General features: G+C 37.2%; 1 long non-coding RNA gene across 1 annotated transcript in view; it reads right to left on the reverse strand.

Moving 5' to 3' along the window:
* LOC112656562 (uncharacterized) overlaps positions 1-26,086 on the reverse strand; it is a 400,328-nt gene that overhangs the window by 315,750 nt on the left and 58,492 nt on the right. The window contains exon 2 of the long non-coding RNA XR_003134461.3: positions 10,590-10,746. This is a non-coding gene — a long non-coding RNA (uncharacterized LOC112656562). The remainder of the gene's footprint in view (positions 1-10,589; positions 10,747-26,086) is intronic.

The following is a 26,086-nucleotide window of genomic DNA, read 5'->3' on the forward strand; positions in this document are numbered from 1 at the left end:
AGGTATCTTAAAAAGTTGAAGTTCAGGACTTCATAAGCTGAAGTTCATTTTACTGATGTTTTTCTTTTATGGTTGTTTTTCATGACCTGTCTAAAAGCCCTTGGCTCTCTCCAAGTCACAAAGATGTTCTCCTATATTTTCATCCAAAGGCTTTACTGTTTAAGCTTTTATGTTTACGTCCATGATTTACTTTGAATTAATGTTTGTGTATTGTATAGAAATTAAATCCCATTTTTTCCATGTGCATATGCAGTTACTCCATTACCCTTCACCAAAAACATCTGCATACAAACACACACACACACACACACACACACACACACACACACACACACACACCTTTTTTCCTTCAATATCTTTGACATCCAATGGGCCATTTAAGTGTAAGTCTAATTATGGACACTCTAGTCTGTTGAATCAAAGTCTGAACATTCTTACACCAATGCCATATTCTCTTGATTATTGTTTATAATAAGTCTTCAAGTACTAGTAGTGCCCATACTTGGTTCTTCTTTTTTCAAAACTGTTCAGCTACTTTAGATCCTTTGTATTGTTTCGTTTTTCACATTTTATAATCAAATGGCCATTTTCTAAAAGGAATAGTTTGTTGGACTTTTAATGGAGTTGCACTCAATTTAAAATATCAATTTAAGGAGAGGTGATATCTTAAAAACCCAAAGTTTTCAAATCCATGAATATAGTATACCTGTCTTTCTTTAGATCTTAATTTCTTTCAGCAATGATTTAAATGTAGAGGTCTTATACATCTCCTGTTATTTTTATATTTATACATCTCCTAAGTATTTTTATATTTATGTTGGCATTGTAAACATCATCAGCTTTTGTAAATTAGATTATCAATTGTTTGGTGTTAATATAAAAATACCTTTATTTTTGTATATTGACCTTGTATCCTGTAAGTTTTCTAACTTCACATTTTCAAGAGTAATTTGTAAACTATATACATAATCATGCCCCTAAAATGTTGGATAAAAGTGAGGAAGAGGCATCATTGCATTATCTTTAATCTTAAGGGAAAATCATTCATTATTTCACCATTAAATAAGATTGTTATCGATTGAGGTAGTTCCCATCTATTTCTAGATCACTAGGAGGTTATATCAGTAAGTAAGTATTGAATTTTGACAAATATTTTCTTTACATCTCCTGTGATGATCATATGTATATATATTTTTATCTTTCCATTCATTTTACTAGTTTTTGAATTAAAATAACATTTGCATTCTGGGAATAAATTTGGTCATTTTATATGTCACCAGACTATTTCCTAATATTTTTATAAGAATTTCACAAGCGGGATCCCTGGGTGGCACAGTGGTTTGGCGCCTGCCTTTGGCCCAGGGCACGATCCTGGAGACCCTGGATTGAATCCCACATCAGGCTCCTGGTGCATGGAGCCTGCTTCTCCCTCTGCATATGTCTCTGCCTCTCTCTCTCTCTCTCTCTCTCTCTCTCTCTCTCTCTGTGACTATCATAAATAAATTAAAAATTAAAAAAAAAAATTTCACAAGCAACCTCTTTCTATAATTTTGTTTTCCAATAATGTCTTCAAAGAGTTAGATATCCATGTTAATCTCATGAAATTAAATAGGTTTCTTCCTCCTCTATTTTCTGATACAGTCTGTAGAAGAATGATCTTATTTGTTCTTTAACTGCATAATAGAATTCATAAGTGGAAATAACTAGATTTAGATTTTTGAGGGTAACATTTTAATAATGAATTCAATTTTTGTAGAAGACAAAATTATTCAGGTATTCTATTTCTTCTTATGTCAGTTTCAGTAAACTGATTTTTATCATGAAATTTTTCCATTATATCCTAATTTCTAATTTACCAGCATAAAGTTTTCATAATATTTTTTATCCATTGCTTTATTATCTATAGGATCTATAGTGATATTTAATATTTCATTCTTCATATTAAAAATGGGGGCTATGTTTTTAATTAGTTATCCTTTGCTAGAGTTTTATTAAATTTGATTAATCTTCCATTGTATACATAAACCACATCTTCTTTATCCATTCATCTTTCGTTGGACACCGAAATATCAGAAAGGGAGACAGAACGTAAAGACTGCTAACTCTGGGAAACGAACTAGGGGTGGTAGAAGGGGAGGAGGGCGGGGGGTGGGAGTGAATGGGTGACGGGCACTGGGTGTTATTCTGTATGTTAGTAAATTGAACACCAATAAAAAAAAATAATTAAAAAAAAAAATTTGATTAATCTTTGTGAAAACCCAACTTTGACCTTTTTCATTTTCTCTACTATTATTCTATTTTCTATTTCTATTTTAATCTACTATTTTTAATATTCCTGAGATGGAAACATAATAGAGTTAATTTTTTTAAGAATTTTACTTATTTGATAGAGAGCACAAGCAGGGGGAGCAGAAGGCAAAGGGAGAGGGAGGAACAGAGAGCCCAATGTGGGGCTCAATCCCAGGACCCTGGAATCATGACCTGAGCCAAAGGCAGACACTTACCTGACTGAGCCACCCAGGTACTCCGACAGTGTTGATTTTAAAACTTTGTTCTTTTTTTATACAAGCTTTAAGTACTATATATTTCCTTGTATGCATTCTCTTATCTGCAACCCATGCATTTTGTTATGTTGCACTTTCATTACCATTTATTAGAAATATTTTCTAATTTCTCTTGTGAATTCTTCTTTGGCCCATAGTCATTTAGAAGTATATTGTTTGATTTCTAGAAGGAGCATAAGTAGCCCAACTGCCATTGTTAGAGCTTTACTTTCTCTGCTCCATTTCCTGTAGGCAGGAAAAGGTGGGCAGGACAACGTTTTCAAGGTCATAAGATGAAAAAGGAATTCAAGAGGAAATTGTCAGCCAGTATTTTACTGTGTGCCCTATATGTCAGGTATTGGCCAGGCTCTGCATGTAATACTCACCAGTGTTGTCTACTATCTATTGTGACCAGCATAGGCCTATCAAACCTGGCGCAACTCAGAGTGGCCTTAGGGACTATAAAGTATCCAATGATGGCCATGATATTGTGTGCAATGATCCTGGAGATGCTGTGCTGCTCTGGTGAGAGCAGCACTTTTAGGTGATCACAGACCAGGCTCAGGTACAGATTGCTATCAAAAACAGTGGTGTATATAAAAGTCATAGTGATATCATTATTGTTGTTGTTTAAAAAGTTATTTAAGTAGAAAAACAATGAGCTATCACAGTATGTCTTTCTAGTAGAAAGACATCAAGTTTTTGAAAAATGGCCTGATTTAAAAACAAAAAAAAATTGGAAGACCTTAAATCCACTTTAATGCAAGTCAGACTTGAAAACAAATAGTCAGAAATACAATACCTGAAATACATTATTAAAGACCTGGGAAGCCTCAAATTTTTACTTGGCCTTCACAGACTTTTCAAATAGATTAAATCTATATATTTATAAAAAGTTAATCTAATGGATGAAATTATAAGAAAGATGCAGAATTTAGAAGATTCATCAAAACAAATTAAATTCCAAGTAGCTACAACCAGAACTGCCTTCAAATTCTATCACAAGAATGAAGAACTACTTCAGAAAGCACTAAGGTGTTTTAGATGAACATTCTCATCTTAAGGGAAACACAAAACTGCCCTGGAAAAGAAGCACAAACAAACTTAACAAAAAGAAAAAAAATAGGAGGAAAATCTGAAGTGACACTTAGAAAAATCAAAGTGGTAAAGAAAGTCAGATGAAGCTTGGAGTGAACAATTTGGGATGAAAGACTGGGTTGCTATTCTTGGAGAAGAATGCTGTTCTTACATAGTGAGAAGCTAACATTGCATGCAATGGATAAATGAAAAAATGGGGACCACTTATATAGGACCAATGCAAAGGAGTGTGAAGAAACTGATATAGTGAAGTTAAATTCTTATTTAAGAACTTTGGAAGAAAAAGGAAGCTAAATGTACTTAAATAAAATAATTGACGCAGTTAATGATCCACAAAGTCAAATCAGGAAAGACTAGCCACAGTCAGAAAGCAGAAATTCCAATTCTTTCCTGAATAGCACTAAGAAAATGAATTTTCACTAAATACCCAATTTAGAAAGAATTTACTATAGAAAAATAGAAGGGAATCTTTTCAAAGATGAAAAAAATCAGTCATGCATATAAAGAGCTAGTCACCTATAAAATTCAAAATTCTTTCAGAAAAAGTTTTAAAAAATCACTATTATCAAATACAGCTCTGTTGCCTGAGAGAAACTGTGTTAAGAAAATGCACACGTGAGACAAAAAAATACTGGAAAAGAATATAAATGCTTCAAAAAGGATCCTTAATGTACCTGACATTACTTAATAGCAATTAAGTAATACAATGACTCATGAAAGGCATTATGCTTTAAGGTAATGTTTTATAACTGAATATTATTTAAAAATGAATATCAAAAGTAAACTGCTTCCATTTTTTTTCTATTTGTAGGTATATAATGTACATCTTACTATTGACAAGTTTACTGAAATACTCCAGAAACACAGCAAGATTTCGTCTCCTAAAATAACTTTTAATTTTTTCTCTCATTTTATTAATTTTATTTTAGTGATTATATGGTATGTCAAATGGGAACTTGAGAGAATTCTTGAGATAGTGCTCTATAATGGTATATTAAATATGAGGGGGGTTTTTGGCAGCCATAAAGATATTTTTCGTATATTTTTTATTGGAGTTCGATTTGTCAACATATAGTAAAACACCCAGTGCTCCTCCCGTCAAGTGCCCCCGCTCAGTGCCCATCACCCATCACTCCCTCCCCCTGCCCACCTCCCCTTTCCACTACCCCTTGTTCATTTCCCAGAGCTAGGTGTGTCTCATGTTCCATCACCCTCTCTGATATTTCCCACTCAGTTTCTCTCCTTTACCCTATAATCCCTTTCACTATTTTTTATATTCCCTACATGAATGAAACCATATAATGTTTGTCCTTCTTTGATTGACTTATTTCACTCAACAATACCCTCCAGTTCCATCCACGTTGAAGCAAATGGTAGATATTCGTCGCTTCTAATGGCTGAGTTATAACGCATTGTGTATACATAGACCACATCTTCTTTATACATTCATCTTTCGATGGACACCGAGGCTCCTTCCACAGTTTGGCTATTGTGGACATTGCTGCTATAAACATCGGGGTGCAGGTGTCCCGGCGTTTCATTGCATCTGTATCTTTGGGGTAAATCCCCAGCAGTGCAATTGCTGGGTCGTAGGGCAGGTCTATTTTTAACTCTTTGAGGAACCTCCACACAGTTTTCCAGAGGGGCTGCACCAGTTCACATTCCCACCAACAGTGCAAGAGGGTTCCCCTTTCTCCACATCCTCTCCAACATTTGTTGCTTCCTGTCTTGTTTCCCCATTCTCACTGGTGTGAGGTGGTATCTCATTGTGGTTTTGATTTGTATTTCCCTGATGGCCAGTGATGCAGAGCATTTTCTCATGTGCTTGTTGGCCATGTCTAGGTCTTCCTCTGTGAGATTTCTGTTCATGTCTTTTGCCCATTTCATGATTGGATTGTTTGTTTCTTTGGTGTGGAGTTTAATAAGTTCTTTACAGATCTTCGATACTAGCCCTTTATCTGATACGTCATTTGCAAATATCTTCTCCCATTCTGCAGGTTGTCTGTTAGTCTTATTGACTGTTTCTTTTGCTGTGCAGAAGCTTTTTATCTTAAGTCCCAATAGTTCAGTTTTGCTTTTGTTTCCCTTGCCTCCATAGATGTATCTTGCAAGAAGTTGCTGTGGCCAAGTTCAAAAAGGGTGTTGCCTGTGTTCTCCTCTAGGATTTTGAAGAATTCTTGTCTCATATTTAGATCTTTCATCCATTTTGAGTTTATCTTTGTGTATGGTGCAAGACAGTGGTCCATTTCATTCTTCTGCACGTGGCTGTCCAATTTTCCCAGCACCATTTATTGAAGAGACTGTCCTTTTTCCAGTGCAGTCTTTCCCACTTTGTTGAATACTAGTTGACCATAGAGTTGAGAGCCCATTTCTGGGTTCTCTATTCTGCTCCATTGATCTATGTGTCTGTTTTTGTGCCAGTACCACACTGTCTTAATGATCACAGCTTTGCAGTACAACTTGAAATCAGGCATTGTGATGCCCCTGGCTTTGGTTTTCTTTTTCAATATTCCCCTGGCTATTTGCGGTCTTTCCAATTCCACACAAATCTTAAGATGATTTGTTCCAACTCTGTGAAGAAAGTCCATGGTATTTTGATAGGAATTGCATTGAACATGTAAATTGCCCTGGGTAACATGGACATTTTCACAATATTAATTCTTCCAATCCATGAGCATGGAATATTTTTCCATCTCTTTGTGTCTTCCTCAATTTCTTTCAGAAGTGTTCAGTAGTTTTTAGAGTATAGATCCTTTACCTCTTTGGTTAGGTTTATTCCTAGGTATCTTACGCTTATGGGGGCAATTGTAAATGGAATTGATTCCTTAATTTCTCTTTCTTTAGTCTCATTGTTAGTGTATAGAAATGCCTCTGATTTCTGGGCATTGATTTTGTATCCTGCCACACTCCCGAACTGCTGTATGAGTTCTAGCAATCTTGAGGTGGAGTCTTTTGGGTTTTCTACATAGAGTATCATGTCATCGGCGAAAAGGGAGAGTTTGACTTCTTCTTTGCCAATTTGAATGCCTTTTATTTCTTTTTGTTGTCTGATTGCTGAGGCTAGGACTTCTAGTACTATGTTGAATAGCAGTGGTGACAGTGGACATCCTTATCCACTGATCGTAGGGGAAAGGCTCCCAGTATTTTCCCATTGAGAAGGATATTTGCTGTGGGCTTTTCATAGATGGCTTTTAAGATGCTGAGGAATATTCCCTCTACCCCTACTCTCTGAAGAGTTTTGATCAGGAATGGATGCTTTATTTTGTCAAATGCTTTCTCTGCATCTATTGAGAGGATCATATGGTTCTTATTTTTTCTCTTGTTGATGTGATCACGTTGATTGTTTTACGAGAGTTGAACTAGCCTTGCATCCCGGGGATAAATCCCACTTGGTTTGGATTTGATGAATAATCTTCTTAATGTACTGTTGGATCCTTTGGTTAGTATCTTGTTGAAAATTTTTGCATCTGTGTTCATCAGGGATATTGGTCTATAATTCTCCTTTCTGGTGGGGTCTTTGTCTGGTTTTGGAATTAAGGTGATGCTGGCTTCATAGAACCAATATTTTGGAAGTATTCTCTCCCTTTCTATCTTTTGGAATAGCTTTAGTAGAATCGGTATTATTTCTTCTTTAAATGTTTGATAGAATTCCCCAGGGAAGCCATCTGGCCCTGGACTTTTGTGTCTTGGGAGGTTTTTGATGACTGCTTCAATTTACCCCTTGGTTATTGGCCTGTTCAGGTTTTCTATTTATTCCTGTTCTGGTTTTGATATTTTGTGGTTTTCCAGAAATGCATCCATTTCTTCTAGATTGCCTAATTTATTGGCGTATAGCTGCTTATAATGTGTTTTTAAAATCATTTGTATTTCCTTGGTATTGGTTGTGATCTCTCCTTTTTCATTTGTGATTTTATTAATTTGAGTCTTTTATGTTTTTAATAAGGCTGGCTAATGGTTTATCTATCTTATTAATTCTTTCAAAGAACCAACAACTCCTGGTTTTGTTTATCTGTTCCACAGTTCTTCTGGTTTCTATGTCATTGAGTTCTGCTCGAATCTTTATTATCTTTCTTCTGCTTGGTGTAGGTTTTATTTGCTGCTCTTTCTCCAGTTCCTTCAGGTGTAAGGTTAGCTTATGTATTTGAGTTTTTTCCAATTTTTTGAGGGATGCTTATATTGCAATGTATTTCCCTCTTAGGACTGCTTTTGCTGTATCCCAAATATTTTGAACAGTTGTACCTTCATTTTCATTAGTTTCCATGAATCTTTTTAATTCTTTCCTAATTTCCTGGTTGATCCAGTCATCTTTTAGTAAGATACTCTTTAATCTCCAAATGTTTGAGTTTCTTCCAAATTTCTTCTTGTGATTGAATTCTAGTTACAAAGCACTGTGCTCTGAAAATATGCAGGGGACAATCCCAATCTTTTGGTATTTGATGAGCCCTGGTTTGTGATCCAGTATGTGGTCTATTCTGGAGAAAGTTCCATGTGCACTTGAGAAGAATGTGTATTCAGTTGCATTCGGATGGAAAGTTCTGCATATATATGCGAAATCCATCTAGTCCAGTGTATCATTTAAAGCCCTTGTTTCTTTGGTGATGTTGTGCTTAGATGATCTGTCACTTGCAGAAAGTGCTGTGTTGAAGTCTCCTACTATTAGTGTATTATTATCTAAGTATGTCTTTACTTTGGTTATTAATTGATATACTTGGAAGCTCCCACATTACAGGCATAAATATTCATGATTGTTAGGTCTTCTTGTTGGATAGACCCTTTAAGTATGATATAGTGTCCCTCTTCATCTCTTACTACAGTCTTTGTGATAAACTTTAATTTATCTGATAGGAGGATTGCTACCCCAGCTTCCTTTTGAGGACCATTTGTTTTGTTTTGTTTTTTATCAAGATTTTATTTATTTATTAGAGACAGAGAGAGACAGACAGAGACAGAGAAAGAGACACAGGCAGAGGGAGAAGCAGGCTCCATGCAGGGAGCCCGACGTGGGACTCGATCTCGGGTGTCCAGGATCATGCCCTGGGCCGAAGGCGGTGCTAAACCGCTAAGCCACTGGGGCTGCCCCTTGAGGACTATTTGAATGGTAAATGGTTCGCCAGCCTTTCATTTTCAGGCTGGATGTGTCCTTAGGTCTAAAATGAGTCTCTTGTAAACAGTAAATAGATGGGTCTTTCTTTTTTATCCAGTCCAATACCCTGCATATTTTGATGGGATCATTTAGCCCATTCATGTTCAGAGTTACTATTGAAAGATATGAATTTAGTGTCATTGTAGTACCTATTCAGTCCCTATTTTTGTGGATTATTTCTTTGGGCTTCCTCTTTCTTTTACAGGGTCCCCCTTAATATTTCTTGCAGAGCTGGTTTGTGGTCACATATTCTTTTAGTTTCTACCTATCGTGGAAGCTCTTTATCTCTCCTTCTATTCTGAATGAGACCCTAGCTGGGTATAGCATTTGGGGCTGCATGTTCTTCTCATTTAAGACCCTGAATATATCCTGCCAGCCTTTTTGGCCTGCCAGGTCTCTGTGGAGAGGTCTGCTGTTAATCTTTCTCCCCATATAAGAATCTCTTATCTCTTGCTGCTTTAAGGATTTTCTCTTAATCTTTGGAATTTGCAAGTTTCACTATTAAATGTCACAGTGTTGAATGTTTTTTATTGACTTTTGGAGGAGACCTCTCTATTTCCTGGATCTGAATTCCTGTTTCCCTCCCAAAATTAGGGAAGGTCTCAGCTGTGATTTGTTCAAATATGTTTTCTGGCCCCACTTATACTTAGATTCTTCCTTCTGAGGCTATCATTTATTTCTCTTAACCTTTCCTCATGGTCTTTTAATTGTTTTTCTCTTTTTTCCTCAGCTTTCTTCCTTGCCATCAACTTGTCTTCTATGTCACTCACTCTCTTCTACCTCATTAACCCTCATCATTAGGATGAGGGTTTGGATTGTATCTCATTTAATTGATTTTTAATTTTGGCCTGATTATATCTAAATTCTGCAGTCATAAAGTCTCTTGAATCCTTTATGCTTTTTTCCAGAGCCACCAGTAGCTTTATAATTGTGCTTCTGAGCCGGCTTTCTGACATCGAATTGTAATCCAAATTCTGTAACTCTGTGGCAGAGAGTACTGTTTCTGATTCTTTCTTTCGTGGTGAGTTCTTCCTTCTAGTCATTTTGCTCAGTGCAGAGTGGCTGTATGAATGGGCTGCATCAAGAATATCAACCATGGCCTAAGTAAGTTTCACCCTAGATAATTCTGAGGGGTCCTAGAGGGTGATCCCCTTGGTTCTGAGTGTATTAAGTTCTGTATATTAAAAGATGCTCAGTCCCAAATTTATATAAACCAGCAATACACATAGAAAGCCGCAACTGACCATCAAAACGTAAATGAGATAAAAGAGGGGGGCGGAATGGGAATGAAGAGAGGATATAATCTCACAGAATGAACCCGCACGGTATACCACTTGGTTCTGGGTGCATACTGGTCATGTTTTAGAAGGTATTAACTTCCACCATTGTAGAACAAAATGAGGCAGGGAAAACAAAAAAAACACAAAACAAAACAAACAAAACATATCTTATATATCTCCCAAAATTAAGTTGAGTATGTTGAAGGGCATCTAGAAGTGGAAAATATATCTAAGACATGTAATTATAGAAACACAAAAGTTAAAATCAAAGAAAAATGAAGAGGTGGTAAAAATATTGTAGTTAACGTGCGAAAAGAGAAAAAATATTGGAAATTTTTAGTCTGATATAAAAATGAGTTGTATGGGGAAAAAAAGAGAGAAGGAGGTCCTGCCCGAGTTCCCAGCGAGCACTTTCCCTCTGAGAAGAATCCGAGCTCTGCTGCCCCGAGGCTCCCGCGCCCTTAGCCCGGCTCCTGGGGGCCCCTCCCCGACTTGGTTCTTTTCTATTTTTTTCCGCCTTCCTACCTTGTTAGAGGCAAAACCCCTTCTCTGTAGCAGCCGCTCTTCCCTCTTTAAATCTCAGGTGGGATGCGTAGGTGTTCAGGATAGTTTGAAGGTTATCTGAATGGGGGGGAACAGGTAGACTTGGGGACCCTGCTCTTCAGCCAGCTTGCCCTGCCCCCTGCAACAAGAAATAGGAGTCTTATTAGTAAATTATTTCTATTTTGATTTATGAGCATTGTAAGCATAGCATGATTTATTACTATTTAACAAATTTCCTGTATTGATCCAAAATCACACAAAAATTTTGCCTCTTCTAAAGTATTTTATTTTCTTAGTTTTACTAGTATAGGTAACTGATTCTATGTGTGTATGTGTATGTGTGTGTAAAAATTCAAAGTCCAACTGAATGTCCAATTTGAATTATCCAATAGAAGAATTACAAAATTAACTGTCAAATATCAATACAACTAGAACCAAATGCAATAATTCAAAACAGAAAACAATCTAAAAAACTTGTCAACCTGACTTTAGAATGCTTTTGTTTAATATGTGATGTAAGTTTATTAAATTTTCTGTAGTCTACATTTGAAGAGCTCATCATAGCGGGACAAAATTTAACCATCCTGTTGATTTCCAAGGGTCAACAACCTCGAGTCTAATGTGGCCTATCCCAGAAATTAAAGCTAATTTTCTTCTCCATTTGAACGGGTCATCTTTCTACAATAACCACTTAGTAAGGCCTATGTACTTCTAATACCTTTTCCCTTTTGACTTTCTCCTCTCCTACTCTGACCCCAATTAAGAGTTCATTATAATTCATATTCCTTCATTTCTTTCCCTGGGCTTTGTTTTCTGACTCCATTTCCTAAATGATAAATCAGACACTTGTCTTTTACTTCTTTCACACACTAAACCATCCTTCATCCTCTCTCTCCTCTTAATTGTGAGGAATCTTCCATGCTCCCAGACCAGGAGTCCCTACCCATTTCTCAGGCTCTTTCTTGCATGTCACAAGCTAAAATTCCTCGTAAAGTGCACCAATATAGAGTAGACCATACAAATGACAATTATAATGGATTTAAGTTTAAGTGGACCACTTACATCTCAAGAAAATCTAAGAAGGAAGTCTCTCATTTCAATATTCCCCAAGGCAGGCCATTTTTTGACAAAAGTGGGCAAGCAAAAAATGTGCTGGGTGGCAGAAAGCAAGCTTATATGTAATGAATAACTTACTCTCAAGTATTTGGGAATTTAGCCCTATTTAGCATTATTTTTATTAAGACAGTATGTTCTCCCACATTAGCATTTTAATACCATTGACCAAGATTCAGCTGTGTTCTTTCTCTAAAGCTACTATCCAAGATCATGAAACTGAAGCTGCAAAAATGATGGGGTGATGTTGGTTATGTTACTTAATCTCTGTAGGCCTCAGCTTCCTCACCTGTAAACTGGAGATCAGAATGACCCACACACACATACCCCTCCCAGGATTGTCCTGAGGCTCAAAAAGGATGATGTTATTCCTTTCACACGCTCTGATCCAGCCACATCAACTCACCCGTCATTCCCAGGCAAGTCATCAAGACTCCGGGCTTTTGGAAATACTCTTCTGCCTCACTGCTCTTTCTGTCTCCTCCTTCCTGGCCAGGCACAGTATCCTGATCATTTGCAAAGGTTCAGTTCTAATGTAACATTCTCTGGCAATGGTTTCTTCACTTACCCCACTAGAGAGTAGCTGCTTCACCTTGCCCCTTTGCATTGTGTGCAAATCTCAGGTAAAGCCTGCATCACAATATGACTGCTTTTGTGTCTGTATTCTTTACCCGCCTTGTTAATTCCACAAGAATAAGCAAGTGTCTTAGTTGCCTTTGTACCTACCACCTCTCACATTCCCAGGGCCTACCACAGTGCTTGACACATATCTGACATTCAATAAATATTTGTTGACTGTTAAGATTGTATCTGAATTCCTAGTACCAACAGACATCTAAGTCAACCTGCTGACTGATAAAAGTGTAGCCCATTATATAGAAATTAGAGGACCATCGGCATTAATCCCACCACTACAGCTTCCACTTGTAGCTATCAGAAAATCAAGATGTTATTTCAGTCAAATATGGGACTGTTTCCAAACCAAGAATTTTTGACAGACCCCATGGTTCTCTGTTGGACTGTGTTAACTTGCTGTTGACCCATTTGCATTTCAGCAACTAGATCCTCCCTTACTAATAATTCAGCTGCATTAATTTTTCCATATTCAGTGTAGTGAGTATTCTCTCTCTAACCTCACTATTTGGGGTTTGTGAAATAGGATACTCATATTAAAACCAACAAGAATTTGTGGTTACATGGCTTTAAGTATACCAGAAATGGAGTTTGCATTTTTAATGTGCCTCAACCCATGTTGTTTGTATACCTCTACTGGATCATGTCTGAAATAAATTTTCTAAAATCTAGGTATTCATCAAGACCATAAAGTAAGATAAATTGAATTATAATTTATTTCTGGGTAATAAGTAAGCTGAGGATGATGTGTTCCATCTTTTGATGGAATGCAAATTTACCATTAAAAGACAAATTCTTCACTTCCAAAGTTTGAATAGGGTGGTGCTTTAAAAAGCATTCCATCTGGTTAAATTTAGGGTGCTGAAAAAAGCCCACTATAAGAATATTCTCTGGCTCCAGACCCATAACATTTTTACTTGATTATGAACTGGATTCATTTTCATTTACTTGAAGCACTTCCACATCGCTGTTTTTTTTTTCTTCTGCAACAAGGCAAGTTGTCACCATACATGTTGACTTTGGTAATATTGTCTTCTCTAAATAATGCATTTCAGATGCATTATTGCCAGTAAAAGAAAAGCTTGTCTGTACTGGCTGACATTTTTAAAGGATTTACTTTTATTTTTTCTTTTATTCATCTCCCAGCCCTTTTCTTCTCAGTCTCATTCTCCTTTTCTTTCCTACCCTGCTCTCCTACCCTACCACCTGCTCCCTGGATCTTGTCCTATCAAGGTCCAATCAACAGCCTTTTTTATCTCAACTATTATAATGGTCTTCATGACGCTCAGCTCAGGATTCCTACTTGCCATACAGATAAAATTAGTGAGTAAAAGAATGAATGAGCAGCCCAAACCCTTACACCTGCGATTGATGGGTCACTAATGTCATTTGATTGCCTATCTCCTTTACATAAGAGTTCAAAGGGTCTATGGGCAGAGACCACATATAGAGGAAAAGAATGAGGCCAAAGATGAAATGAGTGAAAACAACGAAAACATCTACCTTGCTTATTAACAGTCCTGCCAGAAAATTCAGTAAATTTGTGAAGGCCAACTAATTAGTACAAATTTGGGGGCTCTCCAACAGGAGAAAAGAAAATGAAGCGATTCACTGAGAAAGTCAAATGTAATTGACAAGTCTGTGAAAATATACAGAAGTAAATTGGGACCTATTTTAGAGCTATAAAGGAGAACAGAGAGAACCCTGCCCACATGGGCTGGAAGCCTATTCTGATTCAAGCACTAATGTCCTTCACTATCAAAGCAAAACTTTAAAGATTTAATTAGGTTTTCAAATAACATGGATGGATATTAAGCTCTAGCATTTCCAAACTACAAAAGCCCATCATTTCCTCTTTATTGAGCCCTATGGGAAGACTAAGTATGAGGAAAAAGTGATATTTGTACTGACATAGATAACCCTATCTTTATCTATTGATTTTATAAATGTTTCCTGTGCATTTACTATATGCAAGCACTGTGATCTCTGGTGAGGTCATGGTAAGATTACAATGATGAGTTTGGCATACATGGTGTTCCTGTTCTCAATGAGCTCATCAAGTTAAATAGTTCTTACAGGCACTATTCCAAGTACTTTGCACACGTATTAACCTATTAAATCCTCACAACCCTATGAGAAGTAGATACTATTATATTCTCCACTTTACAGTTAAGGAAACTGAGACATGGAAAATAACTTGCTCAGTGTCACATAGCTAGGTAAGTGTCAGGGCTGCACTTAGAACACAGGTCATTTAGCTCCATCATTCATGCTCTTCACCACTACCTAACTCCTTGTAAAGAGAGGCAGCCATCAATCCAACAGTCACGCAGATCAGTGGATAATCACAAAATGGACATAAATGCTAGAAAAGAAAGGAAACAAGGTTCAAGAGAATACAGAATAAAGAAGCCCAATGGGGGAAGGGAGGACACGACAGGACACAGCTAGCAGGAAATTGACACTTGAGCCCTGAAGGCTGAGTGAGTAGAACTTAAACTGGTATTCAGAAGAGCTTTCCCCATCTAGGATTAGTGTATGAAATCTCTTTGATAGGGAGAGCTTGGTCAGTGTGGGAAGTAAAATGAGACCAAAGTGGTTAGAAGGCAGAGACTGGTCAAGGTGAGGATAGAGGGATAGAAGGCTAGTTTTAGTGGAACATCAGAACATTAAAGTCACATTAGTCTTAATTCTAAGTAGAGTAACAAGCCATAGAAAATTTTAAGCTGGTGAGTAACAAAAGATTTGATTTTAAGAAAAATCAAGGGCACCTGGGTGGCTTAGTCAGTTATGGATCTCCCTTCAGCTCAGGTCATGATCCTGGGGTCCTGGGATCAAGCCCCACATCAGGCTCCCTGCTCAGTGGAGAAACTGCTTCTCCTTCTCCCTCTGCTTCTCTCTCTGCTTGTGCTTTCTTGCTCTCTCTCTCTCTCTCTCTCTCTGTCAGTTAAATAAATAAATAAAATCTTAAGAAAGAAGGAAAGGAAAGGGAAAAGGAAAAGGAAAGGAAAAGATAGATCACTCAGGCTGCCTTTTGGAGAAAGACCCAGGTGGATGTAGGGTACCAGTTACACAGTGCTTGCAGTGGTCTAACTATTGATAGTAATTTTCTCACAAAGATCTAGTTATCAAATCCAAATTACCTTTGTCTCTATTGGCCAGAAATATTAAGTTTTATTCTATGTATCCTCTCTTCTAACTTAAGTAGCTTGTTTTTCAGTCTCAAATTTAGCTGCAAGAAACTGATAAACCATCTACATTGCATTTTTGCCTACTACATTCCCTTCCAGTTTGATTCATTCACAGATATGAGTCAGAAGTTAGAAGCTAAAGACTTCAATTTCTACCAGAGATTCTCTAACCCTGAAGGACACTCAGGAGAATTATTAATTAAGGCAAGCTGCAGAGAACCAAAAACATGCCCCAACACAGAGAGACGCTATAGTATTACAGAAGGAAGCAGGATTTTGGAACCACATAGACTTGCCATTTCCCAGGTTTATGACCTTAGGCAAGCTCTCTCAGCCTTAGTTTCTCAACAATAAAATGAAGATCTTTAAAACCCACCTGGCCGAGTAGCTCTAAAAATTAGAAATGATACGCAATGCCTGGAATATTTTAGTTGCTCAATAAATGTGACCTATTATTGGACTCTATTTTTTATTGGCTCTCCAGAGCCATGCATTTACCATTTATTTATTTAACAATTTCTTGAGAGTCTATCATGTACCAAGCATTATGCTAAGTTCTTAGAAATAGCTAGATAACATGATAAAGGTTCTGCCATCAAGGAATGTGGCAGATACTAATCATAGCTATTTCCTACTTGCTCCTTTTGAACAAGATCCCAATTCTGTTGGGGGAGAGTTTCCCTAGCCCCAGTATGAATTAAAACCATGTAAGTCAACCATGAGAATCTCATTCCCGTTTGCCAGTGACAAGTAAGACAGACACGTAATTTGATCCTGGTCAATGAGATTTAAGTCAAAGCAGTCTTGGGGGACTCCTGGGAATACCCCTCCTCCGTGATAAGAGAGATGGAAGAGAAAGGCCTCCCTTCTCCCAACCCTGCTCCCTGCTTCAAAATGATGCTTGGAACTACCACAGTTCATCTTGAGACCACAAGGGGAGATATTTACGACTTAGTATGACAAAGCAGAAAGATTCTAAGAGCCAGATCCTGGAAGATGCTGTTGAACTACAAAGCCAACCTAAAACCACCTGCTTAAAAATGTCATCCATGAACAAGTTAGGAGTATTGAAACAGAAACCTGAAGATAGTGGGCACGTTAAGAAGCAGCCAATTGAAATACTACTCATTTGTTAATAAAGTCTTATTAAATCTCCACAGTCTTCAAGAGAATCCACCCATCCCTTCGCGCAAGCCATGAAGCTACATTGCCTGAACAAATTATTTTGTCATTCTGCTTATGCCTGCCACTCTGCTCCCTCCACAGGCAAAGAAGTAAAATCCTTCTGATAGAATCTACACCCTCCAGTATGCCCAGAGAAAAATTAAATTACTATCTACAACTAAGAACCACATTTTAAGAAAGAAATAGGCTGTATAGTAGCAGTATTTTTCCAGCAAAAATTTCTTACCACAAAAGAGAGGCCTATGACCTCAAACTATTATAGAATTCTCAAGGTTTGGTCACCATGATAAACTTATTATTTCTCAATTCTGTTTCAGGATGTTGCTGGGACAAAACCGTTTGGTGATTTAACTTGTTTGTTTGATCCTTAAATAAAGTATAAGTGAACATCCAATAGAATTTGACAGTTTCCTTCCCTGAGTATGCTGTAAAAACTGCAGCATTTCCATAGGAATGTGATTAATGTCAAGCATTGGAGCCAATGGTGTTGCTCTCCTGCTGCCTCTCCACCTGTCCACTGCCAGGTGAGCACATCCAGCCACTGCTCCTTCTCTGACTGCCAGATGATGCTTTCCTGCTGATCTGTCCACGTGCTTGGTGGTATCTTTATAAGATCTCACCACCTGTTAAGAACTGGCTCCTCACTTTCTTTCAAGTGTATTCTTTAGTTTGGATGTGATTTTGGTTTTTTAGGATTTTATTTATTCATTCATGAGAGACACACAGAGAGAGGCAGAGACACAGGCAGAGGGAGAAGCAGCCCCCTGCAGGGAGCCCGATGCAGGACTTGATCCCAGGACCCCAGGATCACGACCTGAGCCAAAGGCAGATGCTCAACCGCTGAGCCACCCAGGTGTCCCCGGACGTGACTTTTAATAAAGGTTCCACAGAAGAAATACCATTTCCTCAAGGATCCAACAGCAGAATTCACTTCCCACTGAGAATAGCAATTAATGTTGGAGATGATCAAAAGTAAATATAGGAATTTTCTATTACAACATATTGTAATTGCTTGCTTTAGCACTTTACCTTCAAATTCCTCACTTAGTCTATGTGATGAGCCAAGTAGTTACTGTTATTCTCATTTTATGATGAGTCTAAGACTCTGAAAGTTTAATCAACATGCTCAAGCCTCGCAGCTTGTTAAAGACTAGAATCTAGGTTTTTTTGTTTTTGTTTTTAATCTCCCGACCCTACCCTTCATCTAAACAATACAAGAAGCTTTGGACTTTCTTTAGTTTGAAGGAAAGAAAATTGCTTGCCACTAGAGACACCCAGTATGGTCACAGTGAAGGCACCCACAAAGATTATCTTTTATACAGGAAAAGAATAGGTATAAAACATGATAGATGCACTGGCTGTAAGTTCTGAGATCCACAGTCTCACCTGAAACCAAGAGTGAGTTGGATGCTACCCCTTCCCACCATGAAAATTGCCATCCTATGCAAATTAGCATCTTGCCAGCCAGCTGAGATGGGGCAGAAACAATTGGTCTGCAGTCAGCCAGAAAGAAAAACAGCAACCAAAGTGCATAGTGTTACTTTTCCCACACTGAATGAGGCATTAACTTCCAAATCTCTGACCCTTTAAATCTGTGTGACAATAATTAATGGGAGAAAGATAACTAATATTTAGGTTCGTACTCAAAGCCCCAACTAATAAGAGCACAGGTTACATAAGGAGACATAGAGTCTCACCATTTCTTACATTTGCTTCCAGCAGGTGAGGCATTAATTTCTTTTTCACTATGCTTGAGCTCCTACCTACTCCAGCAATGCTGTCACATGCTGTTTGGGAACAAATGGCTGGGAGATCCGAGTAGGAAGAGAAAAAGTTCAGTTCTAAAGATTTACTCATTACCTGCCTTTCATCGAGTACAGAATCTCTTCAATTGTCCTTACAAATACACATTTCTGGGGACACCTGGATGACTCAGCATTTGAGCAACTGCCTTTGGCTCAGGGTGTGATCCCAGAGTCCCCAGATGGAGTCCCACATCCGCCTCCCTGCCTGGAGCCTGTGTCTCTGCCTTTCTGTGTCTCTCATGAATAAATGAATAAAAATCGTTTTAAAATAAATAAATAAATACTTCTGTGCTGTGCATTTAAAGAACACTTTCCTTCTCTCAGTTCAAAATTCCTCCTTTGTAAAACGTAGCTAGATTGAGCCAGGTCAGTGGTTGCCACTACCAAAGTCACCTGTATTACAATGCTTTCAAAATGCAAACCCCCAGCATCTTTCACCTTCAACACCCCAGTTTACTGAATAAAGGGGTCTCAAGAGGATTCTGTATTTTTAAGACGTTTCTCTAGTAAATAGGATGCTCAACTTGGGTTGAGAACCCTAGATCATTTAATCAATATTGTTACTTAACCTAAATTAGACAAGCTCTAGGGTTCCAATGATCTTCTCATTCCAGAACAGAAACATTGCTTGGAATAAAAACCAAAAATGAACATGTATCACTCTCCACTCAGCCCTCCAGATAAACACCATAGGAGATATGAGCATGGTTTGGCAAAGTAAAAAAGTTATGGAGACGATGTGCTACCAAATTATTTGGAAGAATATTTTAGGTCCATAAGAAACCAAATACCAAATACTTTTAAAATACATATACTGCAAAAGATTGTATTATTCTTTGGTCATTAAAAAATGGTTCTTCTCTCTCCTCCACTTCCTTTCCTTTGATTGTGTGAAAACTTCTTTTGGTGCTCTATTTATTCCACTCTACTGAGAAGTAAAAGATATGAGGTAGTCTTTAAAATCAGTTACTTTTTTCTCAATGATTTTTTTTTAACACAAAACAACCAGACTCCTAACCCAAACCCTAACTCAGCTGATCTCCAGTTCTGATTATCAGCCCCAGAAGACTTTCCATTTTCATTCCCCTTGTTAGTCAAATCCATTCAATACCAACTGGTAAACCACAGAAATTAAAGATGAGAATACCTCTTAATTTGCTTTTATTTCACCTTTGAGGATTGCATTATATTTGGGTTGACTCCTTCTCCCCACCTTCAAAAGAGGAAAACAGAATTTAATCTCAATTTTTTCCCTAGTGATTTCTAATGAAGGAAACTTAAAAACCCCACTGGTAGAAGGAAAGGTTAGAGTTTGTTTTAAGCTTCAAAAAGTGGTAAAGTAAGCAACACAAGGTTCATTCAACAAGAACTTCTGGAACTCTTCCCATGTGCCTGATACCATGCTAAGTACTATGGATACAACAGTGAACAAGAAATAATGTGCAAAATTTTGGCACTGCTAAAAGCAAGGATTCTTTTACACAGGGTAGTTCTAGCTTACAAAACATTAAAAATAATAAATAATAGTGCTTTATACATATGTCATCCTTTGATGCTTTTAATAACCGCTAAGGCAAGGCAGGTATTTTCATTTTGTATTCACTAATGGTAGTGGTTAATTTGCAATGCAGAGTTAATAATAGTAATAATTTAATGTTTTATAAAGCATTGACCTAAGCATTCTAGACAAATTCATCTTATATTAAAATGATTTTTATCCTCATTTTACATTTAGAAAACTGAAGCTTAAGAGAGAGGTCACACAGTGAGTGATGGGACAAAGCTGAGACTCAAACCCAGGGCTGTTTCTAGAGTCCACGTGCTTAACCAGTTTGCTGAATTCAAAGAGGTTAAATGATTTATCCAAAATAATCTGGCTACTAAGCACTGATTTTGACCCATAATTTCTTTTTCATATTATGTTACAAATATCTCAATATATAAATATCCATCAAAGATACCATATGGAACAACACAGCCTCTGTAGAGAGGAAAGATTCCATTGTTTTTATTTTCAAATAACTCCGAATGGACTTTAAAAAGAATGCTGCCTGTTAGGGAATGAGTCCAAAGTCCTGCCGTGTCTGTTAATGACTATATTAATTATTTGCAAACCTGTAAAATGCAAATGATATTTTTCGATTTTCAAAGAATTAGGAGCTTCTTGACTTTCCAGAAAGTGTTTAGAGAATCAAGCTATACATGAAAGAGCAAAACATGAGGGAAGCTAACAAAGTCTGCATGCTGAAAAAAGAAGTGAATGAGCCCGATGCTGAGCACTAGACTTCCACATCCACTGCCGACATTTAAAAAGAGACAAAGAGTAGCCAAAAACTGAAGGAAAGTGCTACCAATGGTTGCTACCAAGAACCATCAGTCTTGAAACAGATGTGGAAAATCATAGCATCTTCTCTAAGAATTCGAGAAAGACCAGTGTCTTATTTGGACTTACATTCATCAAATATGCTATAATTATCATCTTTGATAAAAGATGTTACTGCCCAAAACTTAAAGAAAGAAAGAAAAAGTGAAGAAAAGCAGCTTAGCAATTATTCTCCATGGGAAAAATGACTATAAAATAAGCACACCTCATAAATTATTTGTAGACATGTCTATATTAGAATGAAATAAGATCTTTCAGAGGATAACACACCTGTGCCATGGATAATTGCCCTCATTCACAAATAATAAGTGGTCTACCAGATGTTTAGCCCCACAAAGGCATATGTAAGGCAAAGCAGTAGGAGAGGGGGTCTCAGCTCAGACCAGAGACGATCTTTTTTATCCTCTACAAGCTCTCATGCTGTGTCAGCAGCTTATTTAGTAAGGTAACCAAAATCATAAAGGATTCCAACTGTTAAGTACTAACATTTCATTTCAGTTATTAAACTTAGAGGTAGAGAAACGCACAGGGTCATTAGAAAGCTGAAGTCTGATTCAGATGTCTTTATTGCCTTTGTTTCCTTTTTTATTTTAATAGGTGCAAACTTTACCAAGATTTTCTTTAATTTCAAGAGTCTCATCAAGATGAAAGGATACTGCAAAGCTAAAAAAGAACTTCAACATGTGGCTAGAAACAACTTCCTTTATCAAATGAATAGGATTCCATTTTGTAGCATAAATATTTGATTTGTTTTATAAGAACTATTCTTGTTCTTTGTAATAGTCAATGTATTCAAAGGCCATCTAAAAGGCTGATCTAGTTATTAAAATACTGTCAGAGGGTATCACTGGTAGGCTATTTGGTGCTCAGCAGCAGCTTAGATATAGGCTATTTCATAAGTTACTTTGTTGCAGAAGTTTATGTTCAAAACCGGTGAAACCAAAGTTTTAACTGTGTGAATATTATGAATATTGTCTAACTGTTTGGTGTTTATATCCAGAGCATATTAATTATATTCCCATGCTCACTCACCTAAAGCCCTTTTGCAAGTACAGTCATAATCACATAATAAACATCTTCTTAGGCATGCCAGTGAACCTTCAAGATCAACATAACAACTCTCAATATCAAAGGAGAGGTATGTAAAGATAGTGTTACCTTCCATGACGACAAATTCAAAAGAGCACAACAAATCCATCCCCAAACATCCAAAGACTTTGTTAATAATAATAATAATAATAATAATAATAATAATACATCTATGGTTATGACATCTAGCATTCCTCTCTCTCTTCACCTGGGAGCAGCTCCCAGTCATACCCTACCATACACCTACAGAGGCACACACTAGCACTCAACTATAGTAAGAACTTCCATACTTCTACATGACCAGGCTGCCGTGACAAAGTTAAACAATCCAAAGTGGCACCTGACCTTAGCTATACAACCAGAGTCCTTGAAAAAAAGTCAGCCTTCCCTCTTTGGAGGAAGGCCTTTTGGAAGGCCAAAGATGTTAAAGGACCAAGTCTTCAGTGAAAGTGGGAAACTAGAGGCTGAGAGCAGCAGTGAGATGGAGGGAGTCCTGAGGCACTTCTAGTCTCTAGTTCCAGCTGTTCCTAAACTCAGTTGAATCCCTATCCTCCCATATAGTTTAGTTGCACAAACTGTACTTGGATTCCAAGAGCTATTAATTTACTTTCTTGGCCTAACCTAATTTGACTCCTGTAGCTTACAAAGACATTTCTTTTTTTTTTTTTTACAAAGACATTTCTTAAGTTATATTAAGCATATATAGCAGATTAGTGAATTCTGAAAGAAAATGCTTAAAAATTAAGATTGCCTAATATACAACTTAAAATCCTACAACATAAGCCAAGACCCAGAGGTAAAACTGAGGTTGGTGCATCTAGGGAAAGAAAAGCAAAAAGCATCGCCAGAGTAAACAGATTTTGCAAGGGGGATGATGAAGGTAATTTGGTCAAGGTAAAATAGATATAAAGCAGAAATACACCAGACAGAGAACTGCAAGGGGCAAGGAGTATGCAATACACATCTATGCAGGGGAGTAACATGGTGAAAGCAACACTTTAGAAAGGTCAAAAACTGGAGACAACACACACAACTCATGGTGATAGGACTGAGGAAAAAACCAAGAGTTCATATTTCATAAGAATAATTGACAAGAGATGGGGATGTGGTGTCATACTTATGGAGCAGCCATTATGTGTGAGTCATGGCTTTAAATAACTATCTCTCCATATGTACGGCTATACATACACACAGTCATACGTGCTTTAATCTTCCCAACCCCCTTATGTGGTAATTATATGATCCATTTTAATTGAGAAAACTGAGGCTTAGAAATATTACATTGAAATTCCCAAGTTTATACATACGTACGTACTTTATCTATCTATAGAGAAGGGGAGGGGGCAAAATGAAGATTCAAATCCAAGTTCATGTGACCTATTTCATGATGCCTCTCAAGCCTAATTAGATTCAGAAAACAGAGGAAGCCACCCATATAAAAATGGCAACAGCCTGAAGGCAGTTGGAAATATAATCTAAATAATCTTCCCTAAAATAGCATGTGATTTCAGACTATTACAAAGTTAGCTTTGAAAAATCTGTGCACATCAGAGATAAATGTGAAAACAATAGGTAATGTTACAAAGTGGTTAGAGCAACTGGACTCACGGAAAGCAACAAAAAAAGTATTTGCATAATCCAGTAGTGAAGGACATGGAAATATATGGCCTTATTTAAATTCAGTGAGACCAGAAATTATGTCGATTTGGCTCAGCCTTGTAACAGCAGGATTTATAAAAGTGCCTGTCACATAGTGTTTTAATTAATATTTTTAAATTTTGAACTCCTCATACCTTGAAAACTTTATGTAAATCCAAGAGGTCTTAAAATAACAGGACAACTTGATAAATTCAGATGGTCACTTTGCAGATATGGGATGGACAGGAAAGATTATGGAAGTAGGGAAGAAATCCACGAATGGCAGGAGTCCTGGAGAGGTACCCTTGTTGCTTTAACTCTGAAGGCTTCTTCATGCTAAAGAAGAAACTAGGTCCTCATGCAAAGCTATAAGAAGCAAACGCGAAAACTATGGATTTTTCAAGCTCCTTTCATGCTCATTTCTTCCTATTATATTTACACTTGGTAATTTCAGGTGCTGCCTGTCCCTAGGAAAGTTCTTCTCAGATGCCAGCTTCAGGCAAGCAGCAATTGGACAAGTCTTTTGTTTATTTTTGGTTGTTTTTATGTTTGGGGTTTTTTATAGCGGGCCATCTTTCCATTCAGATACGACAATCTGCCACAGATAAGCTCAGTAGGCTGTATAATGTCCTGTTAACTCCACTTTCGAGTTGTGGGACTTTGGGGGAGTCCATCACTGCCTCAGAGGCTCTGTTTGCATGAGATAGATAAGAAAAAAAACATTCAAGACTGTCCTAAGTATGTTAACAGAAGGTTCTAGGTTGCTCTGCATTTTCTCTTAGCTAAACCTGCAGAAGTCAACAGCAAGAATGTGGGATAATTCCACTAGACCTACTTCATAAGGTTGTAAATAATACTCAATACATTTAGTTGTTTTCAGAAAAAATTTTAGTAGTGGTAACTTTTTCCAATTGAAAAAAAAGTTTTCCAATTTTATACAGCCTTGCCCCCACCAACTAAATAACAAGTAAATATTAAAAATCAAGCCACTTAGATCAATGTGGGATTGAGAAGAGGGTAATGCCAGGCATTGCGAGGTATGCATGCAACCTCAGAGGTTCCAGAGCATCTCCAGAATCCCTTAGGAATCTGGAATTCCTAAATTCTAAGAAAAAAAATAAGTAAAATGAAGAGTCCCTTATCAATTAATACTATTAAGCCAAAATACAGAGCTCACTTGAATTTTTATTCAGGTTCCTTACGCTATTTAAAACAATTCTCAAACATTGGTGTGCAAGAGATTCACCTGAAGGGCTTGCTTGTTAAACTACAGATTGCCAAACCCAGGTCCTCAGTTTCAGACTCAGTAGATCTAGGGTATGAGGTAACATCTGCATATCTAACAATTCCCAGGTGATGTTGTTGCTGTCCTTTCATAAATTTGAGAAATTCTTAGCTATTTCTCCAATGGACTCTATAGTGGGCAGAATAAGGTTTCCTTAAAGATGCCCACATCCTAATCCCTGAAACCTGTGAATATGTTACCTTACAAGGTAAAGGGCAATTCTGTTTGCAAAAGGAATGAACATAGCTAATCAGCTGACCTTGAGACAGGGAGAGGAGCCTGTATGATCCAGGTGAGTCCAATGTAATCATAAGTGTCCTTAAACGTGAAAGGGGAGGGTCAGGGTTCGTTAAGGTGTGACAGCTCTTCCACTCCTTTAAGTTGAATGAACTGAGATGGCATTTCTTGTTGACACAAGTCAAAAAATTTTACTCTCAAGGCCTTAAAACCTGGAAACCAGTTGTTCAGATCCGCTACTCCAGATCAATTAAAGATCATTAGTCGCTCCAGAATGCTCAGGACCCTTGAAAGAAGGTTTCCTAAACTGAAAATTCAATTCCCACTATCCTGAAAACACTAATTTGAAAAACAACAAAACAAACTCCCAGATGTAGCGTAATGACAAATGATCTACCCTAAAATAAAAAATACTCCCCAAATCAATGTTATTTTCCCAAATAAAATTCATGAAATATAGCCAATGAGGGGGATTTGGAGGACTCTGAGATCTAAGATACATAAAATACTTTTAATATTTTTGAGTCAGGTTCATTCAAGATAATTATGAAAAACCAAGTTTCGGGCTGAAGATAAAACATAAAATTCAAAGACGTCTTCTGTGAAAGAAAAGTTAAAGCAACTTTTAAATTTTCCTTGCTTAGTCCATTTCACATCTTCAGTAGTCACTTTCCAAAACTTTACCGCCTATTTAAAAACTTCTCTGTAAATACTGGGCAGAAACCCACACATGGGAACGGCATGCAGAACTCTTTGAAAACATGCCCAAAAATTCATCCCCTGCTACTCAAACAAGTTGGAGAAGGTTCAGAGAAAATCTGGAAAATTAACTTTAGGAGGGAAACTTAAAGAAGCTTGAGTTTTTCATCAAGGAGGAGATACAAGTGAAAAAAAAGAATCTTAAAATGGTTTTAGTGCAG

Source organism: Canis lupus, chromosome 37 (genome assembly GCF_003254725.2).
Source record: "Canis lupus dingo isolate Sandy chromosome 37, ASM325472v2, whole genome shotgun sequence".
Taxonomy (NCBI): domain Eukaryota; kingdom Metazoa; phylum Chordata; class Mammalia; order Carnivora; family Canidae; genus Canis; species Canis lupus.